This window comes from Lepidochelys kempii, chromosome 2 (genome assembly GCF_965140265.1).
Source record: "Lepidochelys kempii isolate rLepKem1 chromosome 2, rLepKem1.hap2, whole genome shotgun sequence".
Taxonomy (NCBI): Eukaryota; Metazoa; Chordata; order Testudines; family Cheloniidae; genus Lepidochelys; species Lepidochelys kempii.
In genome coordinates this window covers 186,734,398-186,758,194 of record NC_133257.1, presented here as the reverse complement: position 1 = coordinate 186,758,194, position 23,797 = coordinate 186,734,398, and the positions used below count along the sequence as shown (strand labels likewise).

Genomic DNA, 23,797 nt, shown 5'->3' with positions numbered 1-23,797 from the left:
ACAGTGATGATTCACATATATAGCTACATGCAAATATACAGTGCTTAAGTGGTATATAAGAACTAGGTATTATTATTAGTAATAATAATAATGTTAAGGATGTCCCATTGGTAAGGGGCCCTGGCTTGTCTCTGGGCAATGCAAAGAGTCATATCACATCTGGAGGAAACAAGAAGCTAGGCTTCACTATGTCCTAACACATGCATATTGTTTTATTGTCAAGAAATTTTATCTCCAGCACACATCTGTTAGGGCAGTGGTTCTCAGCCAGTGTTACATGTACACTTGGGAGTATGCAGAAGTCTTCCAGGAGGTACACCAACTCATCTAGATATTTGCCTAGTTTTACAACAGGCTACATAAAAAGGACTAGCGAAGTCAGTACAAACTAAAATTCTATACAGAAAATGACTTGTTTATACTATTCTATATACTACACATGGAAAAGTAAGTACAATATTTATATTCCAGTTGATTTATTTTATAATTATATGATAAAAATGGGAAAATAAGCATTTTTTTCAATCATACTGTGCTGTGATACTTTTGTATTTTTATGTCTGATTTTGTAAGCAAGTAGTTTTTAAGTGAGGTGAAACCTGGGGTACATAAGACAAATCAGCCTCCTGAAAGGGGTACAGTAGTCTGGAAAGGTTAAGAGCCACTGTGTTAGGGCATGTCATAACTTGTACCTTCTAGCCCTTCTCTCCCCCTTATTGGGCAGCCTTTATATATCAAAACCCTATGATTTTCTCTCTTGCTGGTATAGAATCATAGAAATGTAGGGCTGGAAGGGACCTCAAGAAGTCATCAAGTCCAGGCCCCTGTGCTGAGGCAGGACCAAATATATCTAGATCATCCCTGGCAGGTGTTTGTCTAACAACCTGTTCTTAAAAACCTCCAGTGACAGGATTCCACAACCTCCTGTGGAAGCCTGTATATAGCATTAGTAGCAAAGACATATCTCTTTTGTCCATTGCTAGGAGAAGGTGATCCATCATGTTAAGGTCTTTCTACATGGTGTAGGATGATCTAATCCAGAATGAAAGGTGTCAGAAAATATAATTGTTTCCAGATGGGACTGAAGCTGCTCAATCACCATCTTCTGAATAACCTTTCTCAAAAAGGGAAGATAGAAGGCAAAAACATCAAGAAGGCTGAAACAGTTCATTTACTTGGTCATTACTATATTAGTGAATGGAGACCTCAAGAAAGAAGTGACATTAAGAATAGGAAAGGCATCCACAGCATCCAGTAAATTCAACAACATATGGACATGAAAGATACACAGTACCAAAACAAAACAGAATTTTCAACTGGAATGCAATCTCAGTGCTAACATATGGTAGCAAGAGCTGAAGACCTATTAAAATGTTATCTAGAAAATAGATGCCTTTGAAAACAAGGGCCTGTGAAAGATTCTAGTCCTTGGATGGAGAGATTTGATAACCAATAGGGTGACCACACAGCAAGTGTGAAAAATCAGGATGGGAATAGGGGGTTGTCATAACCATACAGCTAAGGGTAGCCTAGAATTCCTCCTTACCTGTAAGGGGTTAAGAAGCTCAGATAACCTGGTTGGCACCTGACCAAAAGGACCAATGGGGAAAGAAGATACTTTCAAATCTTGTGGGCGGGGGGGGGTTGTTTTGTGTGTTCTCTTGGGAAGCAGAGAAACATCAGGTCAGAAAACTCCTTCTATAAACCATCCTAAAAGTCTCTCATATTACAAAAAATGTAAGTAAAAGCCAGGCAAGGCGTGTTAGATTATCTTTTGTTTTGCTTGTGAATTTTTCCTTTGCTGGAGGGAGGTTTATTCCCATTTTTGTAACTTTGAAACTATGCCTAGAGGAAGTCCTGCTGTGTTTTCAAATCTTTTGTTACCCTGTAAAGTTATTTTCCATCCTGATTTTACAGAAGTGATTTTTACCTTTTTTTAAAATAAAATCCTTCTTTTAAGAACCTGACTGATTTCTCTATTGTCCTAAGACCCAGGGGTTTGGGTCTGTGATCACTTTGTAACCAATTGGTTAGGATATTATTCTCAGGCCTCCCCAGGAAAGGGGATGGAAGGGCTTGGGGGGATATTTTGGGGGAATAGGAACACCAAGTGGTCCTTTCCCTGATTCTTTGTTAAATCACTTGGTGGTGGCAGTGTACCCTCCAAGGGCAAAGAATTTGTGCCTTGGGGAAGTTTTAACCTAAGCTGGTAGAAATAAGCTTAGGGGGTCTTTCATGTGGGTCCCCACATCTGTACCCTCGAGTTCAGAGTGGGGAGGGAACCCTGACAGGGGTAATAGGAGCCTATATAAGAAAAAAAAATTTTGGACTGTCCCTAAAAAATCAGGACATCTGGTCCCCCTAATCACCTATGAGGAGATTTGAGAAATAGTAGTTTTTAGTAGTTAGAGGAATAGAAGCCCGGAAGAGCTGGATTCTATTCTTGATTGTGTCACTGACTCTCAGTGTAACTTCATGTAACCTGTCTGGGCATCTTAATCGATAACTCAGTAATATTACATTGTTATTGTGGCAAATTTTTACCTTCTGAAGCCTCCAGCATCAGCTGATGCCAGAAACAGGATATGAGACAATAATGAAAGTGCCTGGCCTTGGATGGCAAATCTTATGTAAAGGGAACTGAAATATCCGACAGACAATGCAGCATTAACATACAAGCACTGCAATGGTGGACATATGGATCCTAAGGGATGTGGAGCCTGTGTGCCTGAGGTACTCGGAAAACTCTGGTAGTACTGTACAACTATTGTATGCATTGATAGCACTGTATACTGTCAGCTGAAGGTTTTTTTGCAGCTATATCCAAGCTTCTAACCCCCAAAACCAGATGAGAGGGATGAGGGGGAGAGAAAGAGAGAATGATTTCTTTGTTTATAAAATTTGAATTATTAAGCAACAGCAATGGAGACAAACATTTTTCAGTGTGTGGCAGTCAGCAGCAGTCTGTTAGCCACAGGGAGCTTTTTATTTTATTTATACAGAGTGTTTGCACCTCGTTAAATGAAAAGTAGGAACGTGCAGAGGTACCTAAAAGTAATTCAGGGAGCTGCCAAAAATAAAATAAAAAGGCATGTACCCCAGTTTGTGGGTGGTGTGGTGAAAACTGTGTTTTGGTTCTGTGAGAATGGGTGTGATTCTTACACTTACATCATGTTGTACAGGTCAAAGGACATCATGTGACAGGCCAGGACCCACATATAAATCATTGCAATGCAATGTAAACTGTAAAAATCACACTTCATTCCTGGAAGACTGAGCAGACTCAGGGAGAGAAAGCAGAGGATGCCAGGCCAGTAAGCAATAATATTAATAATAATCTATAATTACTAAAAATATAAAGTTCACATGTTTTTTATTGAGATCAGTTTAATCTGCTGAAGAACATAAATGTACAAGACACTATCAGGGTTATTTTGTTTGTTTGTTATTAGATTTTTACTTTGCTTTCCTCTCCATTGTTTGTAATATCCTCTTAGAAGGTTAAAAGAGATGAAAATCATGCAGCGTTTTAAAAGGTACTTTATTTAACCCAATTGTATCCCCTAGTTCTGTGCACCTTCTGCACATGAATTTCCTCCTCCTCTGTGGAGGTTGGAGGGGTCAGCTACCTCTATTTCATTGTTTCCCCCTTCCCTAGGCCCTGGAAAGGAATTCATTGGCTTCTGGGGATGAGCGGAGGCAGCAAGTGAGTCAGACGAGGAGTGGGCAAGTCAAGGGGATGCATTGCATCCTCCCACTTCCCCTTTGTAACAGTCAGGGCAAAAAGGTAATACAGTTTTGGGCAGGTTCCAACTAGAGCTGGTCGGGAATTTTCTAACAAAATGTTGTTTTGTTGGAAGATGCTGATTCATCAAAACCAAAACTTTTTGTGGCAATATATCAGTTTCTCTGGGAGGGTTCCTCAGCTCCAGAATTGAATTTCTTGTCACAAGGACCAAGTGTGAGAGAGAGATCAGAACAGCCAATAACCCAGTGGTTAGGGCACTCACTGAGAAAATTTTTGAAAGGTCTCAGTTTCATCCTGATGCAAAATGGCAAAAAAAATATAGAGAAAACCATTTTTTACCCAGCTCTAGTCCAAGCCTTGCTGGGAATCCCTTTAAAGGATCTGTGCGGTGTGGGATACGTGGGCATAGTTTTTGATTGCAGTAGTCTGTCTACATAGCACCCTTGCTGCGGCACAGAGATGCGGAATTGACTAGAGACCCAGAGCCAGCATGAAGCCACACCTTCCTCCCTAAACAATTGGGGAGAAATATCTGGGAGGAAACTCTCAAACAAAGTATTTCCAGTTTAGCTCCCTGCAGCTACAGGCTTTCTTGCAAGAGGAAGCTATGAGGGCCTCTGTTACAAATTTGGAAGTTGCATGCTCTAGTGGTTAGAAAATAGGACTAGGAGTCTTGGGGCATAAAGCACGTGCAGGTCTTCTGCAATGGGATGGATTTTTGCCCTCAGTTTCTCATTCAGCAAACTGAATATGAGTACTGTCATGAATGGATATAAACTGTTCAGGAAGGACAGGCAGGGCAGAAAAGGTGGGGGAGTTGCACTGTATGTAAGGGAGCAGTATGACTGCTCAGAGCTCAAGTATGAAACTGCAGAAAAACCTGAGTGTCTCTGGATTAAGTTTAGAAGTGTGAGCAACAAGGGTGATGTCATGGTGGGAGTCTGCTATAGACCACTGGACCAGGGGATGAAGTGGACCAGGCTTTCTTCCTGCAACTCACGGAAGTTACTAGATCGCAAGCCCTGGTTCTCATGGGAGACTTCAATCACCCTGATATCTGCTGGGTGAGCAATACAGCGGTGCACAGACAATCCAAGAAGTTTTTGGAAAGGGTAGGGGACAATTTCCTGGTTCAAGTGCTGGAGGAACCAAGTAGGGGCAGAGCTCTTCTTGACCTGCTGCTCACAAACCAGGAAGAATTAGTAGGGGAAGCTAAAGTGGATGGGAACCTGGGAGGCAGTGACCATGAGATGGTTGAGTTCAGGATCCTGACACAGGGAAGAAAGGAGAGCAGCAGAATACGGACTCTGGACTTCAGAAAAGCAGACTTTGACTCCCTCAGGGAACTGATGGGCAGAATCCCCTGGGAGAATAACATGAGGGGGAAAGGAATCCAGGGGAGCTGGCTGTATTTTAAAGAATCTTTATTGAGGTTATAGGGACAAACCATCCCGATGTGTAGAAAGAATAGTAAATATGGCAGGTGACCAGCTTGGCTTAAAGTGAAATCCTTGCTGATCTTGAACACAAAAAAGAAGCTTACAAGAAGTGGAAGATTGGACAAATGACCAGGGAAGAGTATAAAAATATTGCTCGGGGATGCAGGAGTTGAAATCAGGAAGGCCAAATCACACATGGAGTTGCAGCTAGCAAGAGATGTTAAGAGTAACAAGAAGGGTTTCTTCAGGTATGTTAGCAACAAGAAGAAAGTCAAGGAAAGTGTGGGCCCCTTACTGAATGATGGAGGCAACCTAGTGACAGAGGATGTGGAAAAAGCTAATGTACTTAATGCTTTTTTAGCCTCTGTCTTCACGAACAAGGTCAGCTCCCAGACTACTGCACTGGGCAGCACAGCATGGGGAGGAGGTGACGAGCCCTCCATGGAGAAAGAAGTGGTTTGGGACTATTTAGAAAAGCTGGACGAGCACAAGTCCATGGGGCCGGATGCACTGCATCCGAGAGTGCTAAAGGAGTTGGCGGATGTGATTGCAGAGCCATTGGCCATTATCTTTGAAAACTCATGGCGATCCGGGGAAGTCCCGGACGACTGGAAAAAGGCTAATGTAGTGCCCATCTTTAAAAAAGGGAAGAAGGAGGATCCTGGGAACTACAGGCCAGTCAGCCTCACCTCAGTCCCTGGAAAAATCATGGAGCAGGTCCTCAAGGAATCAATTCTGAAGCACTTAGAGGAGAGGAAAGTGATCAGGAACAGTCAGCATGGATTCACCAAGGGCAAGTCATGCCTGACTAATCTAATTGCCTTCTATGACAAGATAACTGGCTCTGTGGATGAGGGGAAAGCGGTGGACGTGTTGTTCGTTGACTTTAGCAAAGCTTTTGACACGGTCTCCCACAGTATTCTTGCCAGCAAGTTAAAGAAGTATGGGGTGGATGAATGGACTATAAGGTGGATAGAAAGTTGGCTAGATTGTCAGGCTCAACGGGTAGTGATCAATGGCTCCATGTCTAGTTGGCAGCCGGTATCAAGTGGAGTGCCCCAAGGGTCAGTCCTCGGGCTGGTTTTGTTCAGTATCTTCATAAATGATCTGGAGGATGGTGTGGATTGCACCCTCAGCAAGTTTGCAGATGACACTAAACTGGGAGGAGAGGTAGATACGCTGGAGGGAAGGGATAGGATACAGAGGGCCCTAGACAAATTAGAGGATTGGGCCAAAAGAAATCTGATGAGGTTCAACAAGGACAAGTGCAGAGTCCTGCACTTAGGATGGAAGAACCCCATGCACCACTACAGACTAGGGACCGAATGACTCGGCAGCAGTTTTGCAGAAAAGGACCTAGGGGTTACAGTGGACGAGAAGCTGGATATGAGTCAACAGTGTGCCCTTGTTGCCAAGAACGCCAATGGCATTTTGGGATGTATACGTAGGGGCATTGCCAGCAGATCGAGGGACGTGATCGTTCCCCTCTATTCAACATGGGTGAGGCCTCATCTGGAGTACTGTGTCCAGTTTTGGGCCCCACACTACAAGAAGGATGTGAAAAAATTGGAAAACGTCCAGCGGAGGACAACAAAAATTATTAGGGGACTGGAACACATGACTTATGAGGACATGCTGAGGGAACTGGGATTGTTTAGTCTGCGGAAGAAAAGAATGAGGGGGGATTTGATAGCTGCTTTCAACTACCTGAAAGGGGGTTCCAAAGAGGATGGATCTAGACTGTTCTCAGTGGTACCTGATGACAGAACAAGGAGTAATGGTCTCAAGTTGTAGTGGGGGAGGTTTAGGTTGGATATTAGGAAAAACTTTTTCACTAGGAGGGTGGTGAAGCACTGGAATGCGTTACCTAGGGAGGTGGTGGAATCTCCTTCCTTAGATATTTTTAAGGTCAGGCTTGACAAAGCCTTGGCTGGGATGATTTAGTTGGGGATTGGTCCTGCTTTGAGCAGGGGGTTGGACTAGATGACCTCCTGAGGTCCCTTCCAACCCTGATATTCTATGATTCTATGAATATAATACTACTCACCTTAGAACCTCATGGATTCTGTTGCATTTGCCAGGGAGTTCACCTCATGCACCAGAATTGTGCTCCAGAATCTCAGGTTTCATTTTTTTAAATAATGGTTTTAGTCCTTTTGGTTGCATACAGAACTTTGAAAATGCAAACAAAGCGTAACCAGTGCAGTGATGCTCACCAAAGTCTGCACACAGCCTGGAACAACAGCTCCACAGCTGTGAGCTGCCCCAATCAGGGCTCTGTGGACTCTGCAATGCTCCGCTTGTGGAATCTGTGATTTTTCTAAGAATTTGTGATATATGCCTCCCCAAACACCTGACATTTTGTTTCTTTGTGCTCCTGCCTTGCTGGACCTTCCTGCAGCAGCCTCTTGCTCTCTAGCTTTTCCTATGAAGGGGAGTTAACCGAATCATAGTGCACGCTCCCTGACTCTCTGTTCGACGTCCTCTGCTCCTCGGCTCCTGCCAGGGTGGCTCTACCCCTTCATGAAGGGGTTTCTAAGATCATTAATGCCCTGTGGCAGAACCCCTCTTCCTTGGCCCCATCTCTAAAAGGGCCGAATGCAAGTACTTTGTGCCAACCAAAGGGCATGAGAACTTATACTCCCACCCAGCCCCCAATTCCCTTGTAGCTGAGGCAGTTAACCACAAGGAGAGGCAGGGACAACCTGGGGCCACCCCCAAAAATAAAGACTTGAGGAGGATGGATCTTTTTGGATGAAAGTTTTATTCGTCTTCCAGCCTTTAGCTGAGAGTGGCCAACCACCAATCCCTCCTTGGCCGATATGACTTCAATATGTCAGTGAAGCCATGGCCAAGTTCGAAGGGGCGCTCCCTGAGTCTTCCAAGAAGGAGTTCAGAGTGATCCTCAATGAGGGCATGACCTTGGCCAGGACGGCCCTTCAAGCGGCGTCAGATGCTGTGAATGCTGCTGCCCGCACCATGGCTTCCACTATCTCCATGTGACGAGCCTCTTGGCTGCTCTCTCTGGGTTGTCTACCGAGGCTCAGCAGTCATTGCAGGACCTGCCCTTCGATGGCTGGGCCCTATTTGCAGAAAAAACAGACAGCAAATCGCATGGCCTCATGGACTCTGGCACCACCCTAAAAACCCTGGGTCTCTACGTCCCAGCCTGGTGCGTAAGCGGTTCAAACTGCAGCAGCCACGGGGCCAAGGGAGTCAGCCTCGACAGGACCAGCCCCATAAATGAGCCAAGGGCTACAAGCGCCTCCCAAGCCACCCGCCTACACCCTCTGCCCAGTCGGGCTCGACCTGTAATAATCAGGGGGCCAAACGGTCTCATTGTGCCACAGAGTGCACAGACCCTTGCCTGCCTCAGTGGGATGTGATGAGGAGGCTTGATATTTGTAAATTGTTTTGAAATCATTTGAAGAAAGGTATTAATAAGAACACTATTTTGCGCTTTTATAATAAATCCTTAAATTATGAAAACTGAAAGTTTTTTAAAAATCTAATTTATTTTCATCCGTTGATTTCTTTTTTGCATTTCACTCAGCATGGGCAATGAAACTAGAGTAACAAATGTTCTTTCAGGTGTAGTGGTTTACTTTAAGGAATCCTTTACTTCTCATTAGCAGAGTTAATGCTGCCCTCTAGTGCTGCACAGAGCACTAGGAACCGGGCCTGTATTATAGCAGAAAGAAAAGGAGGACTTGTGGCACCTTAGAGACTAACAAATTTATTTGAGCATAAGCTTTCATGAGCTACAGCTCACTTCATTCGATCCATGCATTGTCAAGGTGCCACAAGTACTCCTTTTTTTTTTGTGGATACAGACTAACACGGCTGCTACGCTGAAACCTGTCATAATAGCAGAGTGGCAGTTGGCTATAGTTAATATTAAGATTCATTTACTGTTTAAAAGACAACTGTTCTAAGTAGGGTGACCAGATGTCCCTATTTTATAGGGACAGTCCCGATATTATGGGCTTTGTCTTATATAGGCGCCTCTTAATCCCCCCACCCTGTCCTGATTTTTCACACATGCTATCTGGTCACCCCTAGTTCTAAGTGTTCTACAAACCACATGCTTTATTTGTCTTGAGATTTACTGTGTCTTATGGGATGTGGGGTAGGATTAATAGTTCAAATGTGTGGTCATTTGTATAAGTGGTTCTTGAGATACAGCTCCCCCGCCACAAATTAGCACTTTACAAAATCACCTGATTTATATAACATGATTTTGTGCACACCTGGGACTCAAATTATGGCTCTGATTCTCTCCAAACTAATCGGCTTCTTGGGATTTATCTCAGTGTTACACTACAGAGTTTACAGTGGCACAGCTGTATCGATGTAGCTGCCCCTCTGTAAGATCTCCCATGTAACCACTCTATGCCAACAGGAGAGAGCTCTCCTGTCGACGTAATTAAAATACCACAACGAGTGGTGGTAGCTATGTTGGTGGGAGAGCGTTTTCCACCAGCATAGCGCTGTCCACACCGGCGCTTGTGTCGGTGTAATTTATGTCGCTTGGGAGGGTGTTTTTTTCACACTCCTGAGCAGCATAAGTTCTTCTTCGAGTGATTGCTCATGTGCATTCCAATAGGTTCCAATAGGTAGGCATGCGCCATGTGCATGATCGTTGGAAGGTTTTTCCCCTAGCGGTACCTATCAGGTCAGCTGTGGAGACCCCTGGAGCGGCGCCTTTATGGTAGTGTATATAGGTACCGGCCGACCTGCTGCCTGCTCAGTTCCTTCTTACTGCCAGTGATGGTCATTGGAGCAGTTCAGTCTCTTGCATTCACAAGTTCAGTCTCTTGCATTCACTGCTTACCTAGTGGTTCCCTTTTCTTCATTGTTGTTGTTCTTCATTCCACATAGTTGTTAGTTCGTTATATAGTAGTTTGTGGCTAGTTGGACTTACTTCGGGGGGCTTCCCCCATGCCCTAGTTTCCCCAGGCATCAGGGCATGCCTCGGTCACAGGGATTTAAGGTGTGTAAGAGGTGTGCAAAACCTGTGCCCACAGGCGATCCACACGCTGCCTGTCTCAAGTGTTTAGGAGAGGGCCATCAGACAGATAAGTGCCCAATTTGCAGGAGCTTCAGACCCAGAACTAAGAGAGAGCAGGACTATCATTTGAAGCTCCTCCGGATGGAGTCGGCCCTCCGCCCACAGCTGGCATGGGAAGCAGCACCAGCATCATCGGTGCACAGCACCCCGGCACCGAGGAAGGACTCCTCCAAGGAGCACCAGTGCCGCTCCCCGACTCGTAAGGCCAGTGCCACCAGGTGGCACCGCTTACATTCCACGGTGCCGCATAAGAAAAAGAAGGCAGACAGGGGATGTTCCTCTGTCAAGAAGCCATAAGGGGACTCCAACAGGGTGCGTCCTCTGGCGGGACACCCAAGGTCTGGGCCTCAAGACCCGGCGCCGTTGACTCTGGCCCCAACAGGAGGCCCGTTGAGTCTGGTGCTGGTGGACTCCCCAGCTTGGGAGGATTTGGATGAAAAGCTCGACCTTCCCTCCATTCCAGACATCTACGAGGCAGCACGGGACCTCGTTGCCATGACGGCTCCGTCCTGGCCCCGCAGGTGCGGGCCCCAGCACCGCAAGCCAAGGCACTGGCAGCAATACCGGCTGCAGCGTCTGTCCCGGCACTGCATGTGGCTCCGCCACCCTTTGCGGCACCTCTGTTTCATCATTGTGGCGAGCCTATGATGTTATGACGCCGCTCACCATCTCCCTAGTACTGCTTCCCTGCACTGTCAGGCTCCGCTGCCCTGTGGTCAGGCACAGACTACTCGTCCAAGTCAGACACCGAATCTTCTGTCTCTCGACGCAGCCACTGCCACTCCTGGTCCTGGCACTGGTCCCGGCATCGCAGACCAGTGGAACCATTGGCACCAGCAGTTGCCTGGCTGCCCCAGTGGCAGGGCCCAGTCAAATGGTCCTTTTGGACCCCTTGGGCCTACCATCAGGCTCAGGCTCAGGGTCAGGGCTCCAGGCTGGCATCAGTGGCATCTGCACCCCGTGTCCCGCCCTCAGCAACGTCACTGGCTTGCCACACTCCCAGGGCTTTTGAGGACCCTGCACGAGACAGGGACTCTGGGCTATCACGCTCAGGTGCAGCACCCAAATCAGGGCCTTCAGTGACACTAGAGCCACCTCCAGTCATGGGAGGCTCCGAGGTTCCTGATCCAGCCTCCAGAGATCCAGAAGGGCAGGAAGACCCTGTCCCACCAGCCTCCTCCTCGCCAGACGAGGCGGTGGCAGGCACCACCACCACCCTACCAGTGATGAACACCGAGGGACACCAGGACCTTCTTAGGAGGGTGGCCCTAAACCTCAATCTCCAGGCAGAAGAGGTCATGGAGGAGTCTGACCTAATGGTGGGTCCTTGCCCCGGGGGGTCCTTCTAGGATGGCCTTGCCCCTAATAAGAACAATCCAAAACATCACTAACTCTGACCTCTATACCGCCCACCACTAAAGGGGTGGAAAGACTCTATTTTGTGCCGCAGAAAGGGTACAAACACCTTTTCACCCACCCCTAACTGGGGACTCTGGTGGTCGATATGGCAAATCACAAAGAGTGGCAAAGACAGCCAGGTCCCACACCTAAGTCACGGTACGCTAAGAAGCTGGACCTTTTCGGCGGAAAGGTCTACTTGACTCGGGGGCTCCAGCTTTGAGTGGCCAACCAGAAAGCGGTACTCAGCTGCTATGCTTTCAACTCTTGGAGCTTGCTGGCAAGTTCCAGGAGTTGCTCCCGGTTGACTCGCGCAAGGAGTTTAGTGCACTCCTTGAGGAGGGGAGGGTGGTCTCCAGAACCTCCCTCCAGGCCGCGTTAGACGTGGCGGACTGGGGGGCTCGGACCATGGCCACTGCTATCACAATGAGGTGCAGTGCATGGCTCCAGGTCTCTGGGATACCACCTGAGGTCCAGAACACAGTCCAGGACCTCCCCTTGACTGTGCGGGCCTGTTCGCCCAAAATACAGACTCTCGCCTGCACAGCCTTAAGGACTCGCGGGGAACTTTGAAATCTTTGGGGATCCATACTCCTGCACCTCAAAGAAAGCTTTTTAAGCCTCAGCCCCTGTCCTGCTTCTACCCTGCTCCTATTCTGGGCCTCCTAGGCAAGACTCGTCAAGGAGATAGGGCAGAAATAATAAGAGGCGCCCACCACAGTGCTCCTCAGGCCAAGGCCAGGATTCAGCCAAACAGCCCCCTGTCCCAAAGCCAAACTTTTGAAGATACGCCTGAGGATGGAGCATCAGTTTCAGTCTCAGATCCTTATCCTCCCTTTGTGAATCAACTCTCCCACTTCTACCATGCTTGGTCCCAGATCACATCAGATCACTGGGTCATCAGCACAGTAGGGGTGGGATATTCTATCCAGTTCTGTTCCCTCCCACCCCCCTTCCCCATCCCTCTTCAGGGACCCTTCTCATGAACAACTCTTCTTGCAGGAGGTGCAATCATTCTCGCTCTAGGGGCAATAGAGGAGGTTCCTCAGGAGTTCAGGGGCAAGGGGTTCTACTCCCACTATTTCCTCATCCCCAAGGTCAAGGGTGGGCTCTGGCCTATCCTGGATCTGCAAGATGTCAACATATTCATAAGGAAAGTGAAGTTTTGCATGATCTCTCTGGCCGCCATCATTCCTTCCCTGGATCCAGGGGACTGGTATGCTGCCCTCGACTTGAAAGATGCATACTTCCATATATCCATTATCCTGGCCCACAGACGATTCCAGAGATTCGTGGTCAGTGGCCAGGAGTATCAGTTTAGGGTGCCCCCGTCTGGGCTGTCAGTGGCTCCCCAGGTATTCACCAAGTATATGGTGGTTGTGGCAGCCTTCCTCCGCAAATGACGGTTGCAAGTATTCTCGTACCTAGGCGACTGGCTCGTCAAGGCCGAGTCACAAGCATGGGCCTCAGAGCATGTGTCCCTGGCCTGGGCCACATTCCGCAAGCTAGGCCTCACATTGAATGTGCCCAAATCCACACTAGCCCCAATGCAGAGAATAGAATTCATAGGGGCTCTCTTGGACTCCACACAGGGCAGGGCATTCCTGCCCGAGCTGCGCTTCCAAGCACTGATGGACATTATTGAAAACTTTCGCCGATTTCCCACAACCATGGCCAGAAATTGCATGAAACTATTGGGGCGTATGGCAGCCTGCACATACATGGTCCAGCATGCCAGGTTATGCCTTCGGCCCCTCCAGGCGTGGTTGGTTCGGGTGCACAGGCCGGGTAGGGACCCGCTGGACACGATAGTTACCCTCCCCCCTCCCATCCTCGAGTCTCTCAATTGGTGGCTGCAACTGCAAGTTGTCTGTGTGGGAATACCCTTTGCCAAACCCCAACCTACGTTATCCCTAGTCACGGATGCCTCGGCTCGCGGTTGGGGAGCGCATCTGGGCAATAGCAGAACCCAAGGCCTATGGTCCCACACAGAACTATTGCTGCATATCAGCGTAAGGGAGCTGAGGGCAGTTCGTCTGGCCTGGCAAGCATTCCAGCCCTCCTGCAGGGTGCATGTGTGCATAGGCGCCAACTCCGTGGGTGCTCCACGGTTGGAGCACCCACGGGAAAATTGGTGGGTGCTCTGCACACACCGGCAGCTCGCCCCCCGCCCCCCAGCTCACCTCCGCCTCCTCCCCTGAATGCACCATATCCCGCTTTTCCCCCTAGCTCCCAGCGCTTGCATCATGAAACAGCTATTTAGCGGCAGCAAATGCTGGGAGGGAAGGGGGAGGAGGAGGAACGCGGCGCACTCCAGGGAGGAGACTGGGCTGGGGCAGAGATTTGAGGAAGGAGTCCAAAAGGGGCAGGGAAGGGGAGGAGTTTGGGCAGGGACTTTGGGGAAGGGGTTGAATGGGGGCGGGGCAGGGGCAGGAGGGGGTGGGGCGGGGGGTGGAGTCGGGGCAGGGCTGGGGGGCAGGGCAGGAAGCAAGCACCCACCGGCGCAGGAAAAAGTTGGCACCTATGCATGTGTGTCGGTGCTACTGACGGATAACACTGCAGTGATGTTCTATATAAACAAACAGCGTGGTGCTCGCTCCTTTCCCCTGTACCAGGAAGCCCTCGAGCTGTGGGATTTTTGCATTGCCCACTCGATACACCTAGAGGCATCGCATCTTCCAGGAGCCCAAAACAAGCTAGCTGATCGTCTCAGCCGCTCGTTTTATGGTCATGAATGGTCCCTCAGGCCGGACATAGTGCACTCGATTTTCCAGAGGTGGGGCTCTCCCTACATAGACCTGTTCTCCACACAGAGCAACTGGAAGTGCTAGCGATTCTGCTCTTTCCTGAACCACAGCCCAGGCTCCATTGCGGACGCCTTTCAGCTTTCATGGACGAGTCACCCATTGTACACGTTCCCGCCCTTCCCTCTCATACACAAAGTCCTCTTCAAGACTCGCTGGGACAGGGCTTCCTTGATCCTCATAGCACCAGCGTGGCCCTGCCAGCACTGGTTCACCATGTTGAGGAACCTCTCAGTGGAGAGACCAGTAGCACTTCCTGTGTGCCCGACCCTAATCACACAGGACCATGGCCGTCTGCAACACCCCAATCTGGAGTCCCTCCTCCTCATGGCGTGGAAACTCGATGGCTGACCCCTCTTGAGCTTCAGTGTTCAGACCCAGTGAGAGAGGTCCTATTGGGAAGTAGGAAACCCTCCACTCATGCCAGGTACCTGGCAAAGTGGAAGCGTTTTTCCATCTGGTCTCTGCAGAGGGGAACCGAACTGCAGCTAGTGCCAATTCTCCTTATTTTGGACTACCTGTTATACCTTAAGCAGCAGGGGCTGGCAATATCATCTCTCAGGGTACACCTGGCTGCCATTTCGGCCTTTCACCCAGGGGCAGCAGGTAGGTCAGTCTTCGGTAATCCCATGGTGGGCAGGTTTCTCAAGGGCTTGGACAGATTTTATCCCCAGGTACAACGGCCCGTTCTCCAGTGGGATCTCAGCCAGGTCCTGTCTGCATTCATGGGGCCCCCTTTTGAGCCCATGGCAACCTGCCCTCTTTCTTACCTTTCCTGGAAGGTGGTCTTTCTGGTGGCCATAACCTTGGCCAGAAGGGTATTCGAGCTCAGAGTGCTGACTTCCAAGCCCCTCTATATGGTCTTTTATAAAGACAAGGTGCAGCTATGCCCTCAACCTGCATTTCTGCCAAAGGTAGTCTCCCAGTTTCATGTGAACCAAGACATAGTTTTACCTGTGTTCTTCTCTAAGCCCCATGCCAATAACAGAATGCATGTTCCATTCCCTGGATGTTAGGCGTGCCCTAGCATTCTACATTGGGCACACAAAGCCATTTCGTAAGTCACCACAGCTCTTTATTGCAATTGCAGAAAGGATGAGGAGGCTCCCGATCTCATCCCAGTGCATTTCATCATGGATCACATCCTGTATCAGGACTTGCTACAACCTGGCAAAAATTCCAGCCCTTCTGCTTACGGCACACTCCATGAGAATGCAGGTCTCATCTACAGCATTCCTGGTGGAGGTCCCTATCCAGGACGTAGGCAAGGCAGCAACATGGTCTTCCATCCACACCTTCACGTCACACTATGCCATTACCCAACAGACAAGGGACGATGCAACACCTGCCAGCCTGATAGGCCAGGAGCTACAAAGGCTGGGAAGGAGAGGGAGGGAAAAAGCAAAAGCAAGCAGAAGTCCTCGAGTTGGTTACTGCCCAGCCTATGGTAGGTGAGAAACATATAAGGATTGTATATAGTTAGACGCTGGTGGTGGGGAAAAAGCTTAAAGAATAAAGGACACAAGTGTTGCACAGAGCTGAAGTCCCCCTGGACTTATTTGTGAGGGCAGTCAGGCCCAGAAGAAGAGGGGCTGGCCCATGACACACTACTACAGCCTAACCAGCTATCCCCCATTTTATATTTGTGCATTTGATTTTTTTTCCTTCTTAAGTGTAATGCTTTGCACTTGTCTTGATTGAATTTCATCTTGTTAGTTTTAGACCAATTTGTCAAGGTTATTTTGAATCCTGTCCTCCGAAGTGTTTGCAACCTACAAATTGGTATCCTCCACAAATTTGATAAGCATACTTCCACTCCATTGTAAAAGTCATTAATGAAAATGTTGAATAGTACTGGACTCAGGACAGACTCCCTGGGAGACGCCCTAGATATGTCCTCCCAGTTTGAATGAAAACCATTAACTACTTTTTGAATATGGGCTTTCAATCCACCTTATGGTAGTTTTATCTAGACCAGTAGTTCCCAAACTGTGGGTCATGCCCCCTAGTGGGTAATGGAGGAACATTCGGGAGCGTGTGGCAAGGCCCAGGCTAGCCCCCAAGGGGAAAGAGGACACCATCCAATCCTGCTCTATCCCCTAGCTCTCCTCCTGCTCCACTCCTTGCCCCACCCCAAGCTGCGGCCCCTGCCTCATCCCCTGGCTCCCGGCCTGGCCACAGCTCTGTACCTGGGTGTGGTCCTGCCTGCTGGCCTGGCTGTGCCTTCACTCCTGGCCATAGCCACAGCTCCAGCCCTGCCACCAGCCTTGGGCCCCAACTGCAGCCCAGCCGCAGCCCCAGCCCTGTTCCCAGCTGTGGCTCTGGCTCCTAGCCCAGCCACAGCTCCAGCCTCAGCCCCTGGCCCCAATTGTGGCCCAGCTCCCAGCCATGGCTCCAGCCACAACCGTGGCCTGGTTCCTAACCCCAGCTCAGGGGCTGGGAGTAGAGGGGTGTGGAGTGGGGTAAGGAGGTCATGAGGTAAAATGTTTGGGGACCACTGATCTAGACTATATTTCCTTAGTTTGCTTATGAAATTGTCCTGTGGGATTGTGTCAAAAGCCTTACTAAAATCTAGATATATCAAGTCAATAGCTCCCCACCACCCATTAGGCCAATAGCCCTATCAAAGAAGGGAATAAGGTTGGTTTGGCATGATTTATTCATGAAAAATCCATGTTGACTATTACTTATAACCCTATTATTTTCAAGGTGCTTACAAATTGATTGATTAATATTTTGTACCAGTATCTTTCCAGGTATTGAAGTTAGGCTAACTGGTCTATAATTCCCCTGGTCTATAATTCCTAACTGGTCTATAAGTTCTCTTTGTTCCACTTTTTAAAGACAGGTTCTGTGTCTACCCTTTTCCAGTCCTCTGGACCCTCACCCATCCTCCATGAGCTTCAGAGATAATCACTAACAATTCCAAGAATGGATCAGCTAGTTCCTTACATGTCCTAAGCCTGGTCTATGCTACAGAATTAGCCCTGCTCTACACTACGAGTTTAGGTCAAATTTAGCAGTGTTAAGTCGATTTAACCCTGCACCCATCCACACGACCAAGCCTGTTTTCTCGACTTAAAGAGCTCTTAAAATCGATTTCTGTACTCCTCGCCGGTGAGGGGTTTAGCGCTAAAATCTACCTTGCTGGGTCAAATTTGGGGTAGTGTAGATGCAATTCGATGGTATTGACCTCTGGGAGCTATCCCAGAGTGCTTCATTGTGACCACTCTGGACAGCACTCTCAACTCAGATGCACTGGCCAGGTAGACAGGAAAAGCCCCAGGAACTTTTGAATTTCATTTCCTGTTTGGCCAGCGTGGCGAGCTGATCAGCACAGGTGACCATGGAGTCCCAGAATCACAAAAGAGCTCCAGCATGGACCAAACAGGAGGTACTGGATCTGATTGCTGTATGGGAAGAAGAATCCATGCAGGCAGAACTCCGTTCCAAAGATGAAATGCCAACATATTTTGCCAAAATCTCCAAGGGCATGATGGACAGAGGCTACAACAGGAACACACAGCAGTGCCGTGTGAAAGTTAAGGAGCTGAGACAAGCCTACCAAAAAACAAAGGATGCAAACAGTTGCTCCGGGTCAGAGCCCCATACATGCCACTTCTATAATGAGCTGCATGCAATTCTAGGGGGGGGCCCTACCACTACCCCACCACTGTCCATGGACACCTGCAAGGGGGGAGTCTCACGCAACAGAGATGAGGATTTTGTGGATGAGGAAAATGAGGAGGAGGAGGTTGAGGATAGCGCACAGCAGGCAAGCGGAGAATCCCTTCTCTCCAGCAGCCAGGAACTGTTCATCACCCTGGAGCCAATACCCTCCCAACCCTTCCAAGGCAGGCTCCTTGACCATGAAGCCAGAGAAGGCACCTCTGGTGAGTGTACCTTTGTAAATAGAATACAGGGTTTAAAAGCAAGAATGTTTAATGATTAATTTGCCCTGAAGACTTGGGATGCTTTTGTGGCCAGTATAGCTACTAGAAAAGTCTGTTAACGTGTCTGGGGATGGAGCGGAAATCCTCCAGAGACAGCTTCATGAAGCTCTCCTTGAGGTACTCTAAAAGCCTTTGTCATGCGGTGGGGGAGGCCCGTTCATGCTGAGCTGTTTGCGTTTGGCTGAGAGGGATCTTCCCTGACACTAGGCAGGCGGTGGAGGGGAGGGGGTGAAGCACATGTGTTATGTAATGTGAATCGCTTGATTCAGTGTGAAATAGTCTTCCTTTTGTTCTCCAAAATGTATCTTTTTAAATACTACTCTCCCTTTTTTTCCTTCCACAGCTGCAAATGTTTCTATGCTCCACTATCATCTCCGTCCCAGAGGCTAGTGCAGATTAGAAGGCAATAAAAATGCACTTGTGATGACATGTTCTCATAGCTCATGCAGTCCTCCCACACTGAAAGAGCTCAGCAGAATGCATGGAGGCAAACAATGGCAGAGTCCAAAAAAGCATTAATGAACACGATGAGAGGAGGGAGGAACATGCTGAGAGGAGGAAGGATGCAGTGCTGAGCCTAATGGGGGAGCAAACTGACATGCTCTGGCGTCTAGTGGAGCTGCAGGAAAAGCAGCAGGAGCACAGACCGCCGCTGCAGCCCCCGAATAACGCCTGTCCTCCTCTCCAAGTTCCATATCCTCTTCACCCAGACACCCAAGAACGCGGTGGGAGGCTACAGGCAGCCACTCCACCCCAGAGGATTGCCCAAGCAACAGAAGGCTGGTATTCAATAAGTTTTGAATTGTAGTGTGACGTTGTCCTTCCCTCCTCCCCTCATCCACCACCCCATCCGGTGCTTCCCTCCTCATGCACCCCTCCTGGGCTACCTTGCAAGTTTTCCCCCTATTTGTGTGATGAAATAATAAAGAATGCATGATTTTGAAACAATAATGACTTTATTGCCTCTGAAAGCGGTGATTGAAAGGGGGAGGTTGGTTGGCTTACAGGGAAGTAGAGTCAACCAAGGGGGTGGGTTTTCATCAAGGAGAAACAAACAGAACTGTCACATCATAGCCTGGCCAGTCATGAAACTGATTTTCAAAGCTTCTCTGATGCACAGCGCACCCAGCTGTGCTCTTCTAATCGCCCTGGTGTCTGGCTGTGCGTAATCTGCCGCCAGGCAATTTGCCTCAACCTCCCACCCTGCCATAAATGTCTCCCCCTTACTCTCACAGATATTGTGGAGCACACAGCAAGCAGCAATAACAATGGGAATATTGGTTTCACTGAGATCTAACCTAGTCAGTAAACTGTGCCAGCGTGCTTTTAAACCTCCAAATGCACAATCTACCACCATTCTGCACTTGCTCAGCCTATAGTTGAATTGCTCCTTACTACTGTCCAGGCTGCCTGTGTACTGCTTCAAGAGCCGAGGCATTAAGGGGTAGGCTGGGTTCCCGAGGATAACTATAGGCATTTTAACATCCCCAACGGTAATTTTCTGGTCTGGGAAGTAAGTTCCTTCCTGCAGCTGTTCAAACAGACCAGAGTTCCTGAAGACACAAGTGTCATGCACCTTTCCCGGCCATCCCACGTTGATGTCGGTGAAACGTTCCTTGTGATCCACCAGTGCTTGCAGCACCATTGAAAAGGTACCCCTTGTGGTTTACGTACTGGCTGCCAAGGTGGTCCGGTGCCAAAATAGGGTTATGCGTTCCGTCTATTGCCCCACCGCAGTTAGGGAACCCCATCACAGCAAAGCCATCCACAATGGCCTGCATATTTCCTGGAGTCACTACCCTTGATAGCAGCTGGTCAATGATTGCATTGGCTACTTGGATCACAGCAGCCCCCACAGTAGATTTGCCCACCCCAAATTGATTCGCAACTGACCAGTAGCTGTCAGGCATTGCAAGCTTCCAGAGGGCTATCGCCACTCGCTTCTCAGCTGTGAGGGCTGCTCTCATTTTGGTATCTTTGTGCTTCAGGGCAGGGGACAGCAAGTCACAAAGCTTCATGAAAGTGGCCTTACACATGCAAAAGTTTCGCAGCCACTGGGAATCATCCCAGACCTGCAACACTATACGGTCCCACCAGTCTGTGCTTGTTTCCCGGGCCCAGAATTGGCGTTCCATGGCATGAACCTGCCCCATTACCACCATGATGTCCAAATTGCCAAGGCCCGTGCTTTGAGAGAAGTCTATGTCCATGTCCTGATCACTATCGTGATCGCGCTGTCATCGCCTCCTCGCCTGCTTTTGCAGGTTCTGCACATACTGCAGGATAATGTGCAAGGTGTTTATAATGCTCACAACAGCAGCGGTGAGCTGAGCAGGCTCCATGCTTGCCGTGGTATGTCGTCTGCAGGAGAGCAGGAGAACAGAGTTGCAACGGAAGCGGTGGATGACGACGGATGCCATGAAAATAGATATTTATACAGAACGACGAGAGGACCTGCAAGGTGGATTCATGGCACCAGGAGAGCAGAGCTGCAGCAGACGCAGTGGATGATGACGGTTAGCAGTCCTACTGCACCGTCTGCTGACAGCAATATGGTATCTGCACGGGAGAAAAGGCACAAAATGATTGTCTGCCATTGCTTTCACAGAGGGGTGACTGACGACGTACCCAAAACCACCCGCAGCAATGTTTTTGCCCCATCAGGCATTGGGAGCTCAACCCAGAATTCCAATGGGCAGCGGAGACTGTGGGAACTGTGGGATAGCTACCCACAGTGCAATGTTCCAAAAGTTGATGCTAGCCACAGTACTGTGGACGCACTCCGCCGACTTGATGCGCTTAGTGGGGACACGCCCAATCGACTGTATAAAATCGCTTCCTAAAAATCAACTTCTATAAATTCAACCTAATTTCGTAGTGTAGACATACCCTTAGGTCAGTATAAAGCAGCTTACATTGATCTAGCTCTGTAAGCATCTACACTAAAATGTAACTCCCACTAATGTAACTTGCCCACGACACCGACTTAACTCCACTGCCCTGAGAGGCATAGCATTTAAATTGATGTAGTTAGGTTGACGCAGTGTCAATGTAAATACTGTGTTGCTTACATTGATTGTTGCTGCCTTTCAGAAACCATCCCACGATGCTCCACACTGGCAGTTAACTTGGTGCAAGTGCTTCTGGTGTGGACATGCACCACCAACACAAGAAGCATAGTGTGGATGTGTAAAACTGATTCAATAACTGAGGTGGCTGTATGTCAACGTAACTTAGGTGTATTCAGATTGGTAGGGCCTGACAAAATTCACCCTAAGGGCAAGTCTACACTACAAAATTAAATCAACCTAACTTATCAAAATATTCTTTAACTTGTTCTTTCCTATTCTGTTTTGTGTTTTTTCCCCTTGTTAATATTAATTGTGTTAAGAATCTGATCACAATTAACCTATTTAGGGAAGACTGAAGCAAAATAAGCATTAAACACCTCAGCCTTTTTGATGTCATCCATTATTAGCTCTTCTTCTGCACTAAGTAGTGTACTTACACTTCCCTTCATCTTTTTTTGTCTGCTAATGTATTTATAGAACCTCTTCTTATTGCCTTTTGTCCTTTGCTAGGTATAACTCATTTTGTGCCTTAGCCTTTCTGATTTTGTTCCTATATGTTTGCACTATTCTTTTCTGTGTTTCCATTTTTTTGTAGGATTTCTTTTTGATTTTCAGGTCACTAAAGAGCTCCTGATGGAGAACTATTGGCCTCTTAGTATTCTTTCTATCTATCCTTTACATAAAGATAGCCTTTAATATTGTCTCTGAGAAACTCCTAGCTCTCCTGAACTCCTATTTCCCTTAGATTTTCTTCCTATGGGACCTTACCTACTAGTTCTCTGAGTTTGTAAATCTGTGTTTTTGAAGTCCATTGTTCTTATTCTGGTGTTCTCTCTCCTTCCTTTGCATAGAATCATGAAATCTATCATTTCATGGTCACTTTCACTCCGATTGCCTTCTACTCTCAGGGTACATCTACAGTACGAAATTATATTGAATTTATGTAAGTTGATTTTTTCGGAAGAGATTTTATTCAGTCGATCGTGTGTGTCCCCAATAAGTGCATGAAGTTGGCAGAGTGCATCCACAATACCAAGGCTAGCATCGACTCTTGGAGCGGTGCACTGTGGGAAGCTATCCCACAGTTCCCGCAGTCTCCACCGCCCATTGGAATTCTGGGTTAAGCTCCCAATCCATGATGGGGCAAAAACAGTCTCACGGGTGTTTCTGGGTGCATGTCATCGGTCACCCCTCCCTCTGTGCAAGCTATGGCAGACAATCGTTTTGCGCCTTTTTTCTGCCATTGTCAACTGTACACCACCACTTCCGCTGCCACTCTGCTCTCCTGCTTTCCTGCAGCAGACAGTGCAGTAGGTCTGCAAAGCTCTGCTGTCCTGCAACTCGTACAGAAGGCCTGAAAGCCATCGTAAACTGTACGCCGCCACTTCTGTGGCAACTCTGCTCTCCTTTGTTTCACACCTTTTTTCGTGGATTACCCATGCAGTCGCCATAGCACGGCAATGCACCTTTCCCGGCCATCCCACGTTGATGTCGGTGAAACGTCCCTTGTGATCGACCAGTGCTTGCAGCACCATTGAAAAGGTACCCCTTGCGGTTTACGTACTGGCTGCCAAGGTGGTCCGGTGCCAAGATAGGGATATGCGTTCCATCTATCACCCCACTGCAGTTAGGGAATCCCATCACAGCAAAGCCATCCACAATGGCCTGCACATTTCCCGGAGTCACTACCCTTGATAGCAGCTGGTCAATGATTGCATTGGCTACTTGGATCACAGCAGCCCCCACAGTAGATTTGCCCACCCCAAATTGATTCGCAACTGACCGGTAGCTGTCGGGAATTGCAAGCTTCCAGAGGGCTATCGCCACTCGCTTCTCAGCTGTGAGGGCTGCTCTCGTTTTGGTATCTTTGTGCTTCAGGGCAGGGGACAGCGAGTCACAAAGTTTCATGAAAGTGGCCTTACGCATGCAAAAGTTTCGCAGCCACTGGGAATCATCCCAGACCTGCAACACTATACGGTCCCACCAGTCTGTGCTTGTTTCCCGGGCCCAGAATTGGTGTTCCACAGCATGAACCTTGCCCAACGCCACCATGATGTCCCAATCACCACATGCCATGCTTCTAGGAATGTCTGTGTCCATGTCCTTATCACTATCATAATCGTGCTGTCGTTGCTTCCTCGCCCGGTTTTGCAGGTTCTGCACATACTGCTGGATAATGTGTGAGGTATTTACAACGGTCACAACTGCAGCGGTGAGCTGAACGGGCTCCACGCATGACACTTGTGTCTTCAGGAACTCTGGTCTGTTTGAACAGCTGCAGGAAGGAACTTACTTCCCAGACCAGAAAATTAC

At 48.4% G+C, this 23,797-nt stretch overlaps 2 protein-coding genes across 3 annotated transcripts in view; both read left to right on the top strand.

Moving 5' to 3' along the window:
- Positions 1-23,797, top strand: part of FBXL2 (F-box and leucine rich repeat protein 2) — a 193,916-nt gene that overhangs the window by 2,537 nt on the left and 167,582 nt on the right. The gene's annotated exons all lie outside the window — the stretch shown is intronic.
- The window catches only part of CRTAP (cartilage associated protein), a 142,770-nt gene that overhangs the window by 113,664 nt on the left and 5,309 nt on the right, over positions 1-23,797 (top strand). The window contains exon 12 of one of the 2 annotated variants that reach the window (XR_012157462.1): positions 15,551-15,907. The exons of the other annotated variant lie outside the window; for it this stretch is intronic. The gene's annotated coding sequence lies outside the window, so the exon portion shown is untranslated. The remainder of the gene's footprint in view (positions 1-15,550; positions 15,908-23,797) is intronic. 2 annotated transcript variants of the gene reach the window in all.